The 4390-nt window shown below is 39.5% G+C and overlaps 1 pseudogene; it reads left to right on the top strand.

Annotated features, from left to right (window-relative positions):
* Positions 1-315: 315 nt before the first annotated feature.
* Positions 316-3714, top strand: LOC123401851 (annotated as a pseudogene).
* The last annotated feature ends 676 nt before the right edge of the window (positions 3715-4390 follow it).

Here is a 4390-nt window from a genome sequence, read left to right as displayed (position 1 = left end):
CCATTAGCTGGCCTTTTTGTTCATTGCAGAGCGTAGTCCTTTCCTAATCGAGTTCAAGTACTGCATTTGGCCCATTTGCTGTTTTCCTTTGTCACCGGTGGCACGAGACGCTTCATCTCTGGTATCTGTCCAGTAGCTCAATAAAAATTCTAGATGCACCGGTCGTTTCATTCAGGAGTTTTAGGCTCTGCGCTATGGTGAGATAACATCCTAAAATACACATCTTGTGATTTTTATCATCAAGCAATCTTCACTCTTGGTTTCCAGTGTATTATGAATCATGATGAATACGCTTTATCTCTTGTATCTGTCCATTAGCTCAATAAAAATTCCAGATGCACCGATCGTTTCCTTGAGGAGTTTTAGGCTCTGCGCTATGGTGAGATAACATCCTAAAATACACATCTTGTGATTTTTATCATCAAGCATGCTTCGCTCTTGGTTTCCAGTGTATTATGAATCATGATGAATTAAATTTAATAAAGGAAATACATGGCTGCTGCATTCTACTTGCTCTTGACATTCTCTGAACTCCACATGTTTTCGTATTTTTCTTATGTCATGCTTAATTAATATGCAAGCGGAAGCTTTGTTCCCTGTGTTGTTACTTCTTATTACTTTTTTAAATATAAATCCTCAATTCTTTATTGTTCCGGCAAATAATAATTGGTGGATTCAATTTTGCACGGTTCAGTTTGTGCTTTTGCCAATTATCTCAGCAAACAAGTTGCATTTCCATGTTGCAACTCTTCTGACTTTTGAAATATTTTTACGGAGCTAAAATTTTCTTCTACGTATTATGTTTCTCTAGAGGTACAACGATTACTATGACATGTAGAACTAATACAAGGGGGGCCTTGATGAAGGAAGTGCTCACAAGGGACACTTAACTACTCCAGTCCATCAAATCTCGGTACCATATTCCTATCGCACAAGAAACTGCTAATCTCAGTCCTTAATGTGTATTACAAATGCTTTGTGTTAATACTTCTAATCATAATCTGTTGCACTACAAAGTTCACTTGGCTACAGATAAAGAATTTGAGAGATGAAAGAGGACAAACTATTCCTAAACATAGTGTCAATTTGTTCAATCATTAAATCTTAACTAAGTAGGGTTTTGAATTTAGTGACCATTTGACAAAACATGACATAGAATGTTGCATATTTAGCTGCATATTCATTTTTTAGCTACTTTCAAGTTTTCGCCGTCAATGATTTACATTATATACTTTAACTGGTAGATAAAGAGATGAATTATTAGCAATTCATCATGCCATTCTGGATCATGGTCATTAGTGTTTGCTCCATAGCAAAGCACGAGTTGTGGCGCAAACCAAACAATGCGTAGATTTCTTGGCCGTTTTACAGAGATGGTCTAGCTGAAAGCACATTTCTCCTAACTCATTAGGCTAGGGGAGTGCAACAATTTTTTCTCTCCCGTTGCAACGCACGAGCATATTTGCTATAATAATAAAGCAAACAATGTTTCCATCCGTTCACCCTTGCGGTGTTTTTTCAAAGAAGCCCTTGTAGTTTCTGTTATTCAACCCGCGATCCTTTTATAAGTGGTTAATATGGAAAATGATTCGTTCTTGCAAACAACACCTTGCATTTTCGAGTATTTAATCCGCAATCCTTTTTTACATGGCCAAACTGAGATAACATCTCGTTTGTAGGGGGCGGCCATGGCGGGCATGCGGCGCTGCGCTCGGGGGCCGCATCTGGCGAAGGCGGCGAGGCTGGAGGCGGGAGCGGAGGCGAAGGAGAAGAAAATGGAGAGGTGTGGAGAAGAAGCGGGCGAGCGGGAAGAGTTGGGGCATCGCCCATGACGCAGACGAAACCAGCGCCGATCTTCCAGGAGCTTGCGGTGGCGCGGTCCGCGAGAACCTATCAGATCTCGCTGGACCCGGTGGTAACTGGCGGCCATGCGGCGGATCTGGAAGAAAAGAGGTCGGAGCCGGATGGGACCACGTGTGTGCCGCGGACATCATGGCGTTACCAGTTTGGCAGTTTGAGCTATATTCACCCATTCCTAGATCCCTCGTCGCTCCTCTCCAAGGTGCTCCCTCTTTGCTCATCCCTTCATCCTCTCCATGCTCTGCAAATCTTCCATTTGGTGTCACCCGACTCGAGTGGGGAAATGGGATAAAACATGCTTGAATTTCTGTGATCTGGTAGGTAGTACAACTACTTGTCCTGCAGATTATTAGATGGGAGTCATCCATATGATGTCAGCATATGTGTTCCTGCTCTGTCAAATCTGCTGAATTCCATTGATGGGTGCATATATCTTGCTTCCATTGATGGTAACAATATTGTACACGGATAGCGCAAAATTTACTATCTTATTCCTTTAGTTCCATTTGACTGCATCGATCATCTGCTACTGCAGCCTGGAGTACAGTAGATGCGTATCCAACCAGAGGACATGTGGTGATGAATGTACCCCTTTGTGTAAGAAACACCTGACATGGTAGTATCAATGAGTATGCTACTAAGGTTTAGTTCTAGCATCAAACTAGATGAAGACAATAGTCGAACTGCTACAATTGAATTCGGCATCCAAAAGACCAAAACTACTCTTTATTACTTCATAGATTTATGTTAAGCTTCATGTTTTAGCTGGAAATACAAGTACTATTTATAACATGTTCAACAATTGCTATTTTAGTGCTCCTGTCAGCGTGTACTTACCATATCTCGTGCTTTGAGTTGTCCCCTCACCCCTTCACTTTATCTTACCTAAAAAGGCATATGAAATATGTAGTGAACATCCCGTATGATGAGAGTTTTCTTTTTGGAAAAAACACTAGGTAGCCTTGATGTTAGTGCACCATAAACTATGAATGAACCATGTAGTGCTAAAGTGTACTACATAATTCATTTTTGTAAGCTACACTATTTGAAGGATTATATGTTTTTTATCTATTTAAAATAAGAGTCAACTTGTAGAATTTTGACCTTAGACATTGGAGTCCAACATAATATTATACTACTGAAGTTCTGTCATATCGATATTCTTCCTTTTGCAGGCATACATTATTTGTTCGAATATATCTGTTCTTGCTTTTCTTAGTGATCTTTACTGTACCTATTTTGATTTCATAGCTGCGCGTGTTGCTCTGCCCTTTGTTTGAAGATGACAGAGACAAGGAAGATGGGTATAGCGCAAATGTGATAGTAAATTCCATTATAATAAATATTTGTTGATTTACATGTATGGTTAGAAAATCATGCAGCTCTTTTGTCAAGAGTGGAACCTTATATTCTATTTAGTAATTTCTTCAAATTTGTGTTACATCATATAAGCTTGCATCTGAATTGGGACAATGCTGCAGTTATGCCTGATGGATCAGTTGGGTTATGCTGAAGCTGATATACTTCCCTGAGTTGCTTCAATCGGGAATGCCGATATACTTCCGCTAGTTGCTCCCCAAAACCCATCTCTTGCTCTTCTTTGCGCCAATCGGGCAAGAGGTGCGAGCCATCTTTTTTACTGGATGTTCTCTTCATCCTTTCTTACTATGGATTTTGTAGGTTGCCAGACGTTCTCTCGTTGTGGATTGAAAAGAATACTGTAATTCTTAGTCAGGGCATGCAATTTTGAATGAAGGTTGTAAAATGTCTTCATTGCACAATACACATCAATTTTATTGCTGGTGCTTGTCCGGTTGTAAAATCTGCTCAATATGTATATTGTCGTTTCGTGTCCGTCCCTTTTGAGATAGAACACTGAACCTTTTGGATATATCTTTGTATATAAAATTTGTGTTTTGTCTCCCGATTGAAATGGACCTAAATATGAATATGAACCAATAATTGTTTTGTGTTTTTATCACCATGTACAACAACAAATTTCTTGTTGCTGCTGATCCACGCGCCTCCTGCACACTGCCCTGAACTCCCTTTTGCCATGAACGCCCGTCCATTGAGTCATCCGTATAATGGAATACACATGATTGGATATGATAAAAGGTAGAAGCATCAGAGAATGTACACTCTTCGGCTCTGAACTGCTTGGTAATGCAAGTTCGATCTCATTACCTTATCGCTGATCCCGTTGTTAAATAACTTGTGAATTTATGTGGAGAAGTATGTCACTATCATTTAGTTTTTTAGCCTGTTTTGAAGAAGTAAAGTCCGAAATGGATCATAAAATATGTATAACATATCTGAGCTACCTTTTTACCATGGTCTACTGGGTAGAAAGTGTCAGGGCTGAGAGGGTGCTGCAGAAGAGGAGCACTAATCTCTAACTATTTCTTCTCATATACTCCCAATGTTCCTAAATATAAGTCTTTTTAGAGGTTTCGCTAAAAAACTACATACTAATGTATATAGACATACTTTAAAGTATAATATTCATTCATTTTGCTTCGTATATAGT

Source organism: Hordeum vulgare, chromosome 6H (genome assembly GCF_904849725.1).
Source record: "Hordeum vulgare subsp. vulgare chromosome 6H, MorexV3_pseudomolecules_assembly, whole genome shotgun sequence".
In the NCBI taxonomy this organism is placed as follows: domain Eukaryota; kingdom Viridiplantae; phylum Streptophyta; class Magnoliopsida; order Poales; family Poaceae; genus Hordeum; species Hordeum vulgare.
Note: the sequence above shows the minus strand (reverse complement) of the source record. Positions and strands in the feature narration are given on the sequence as shown.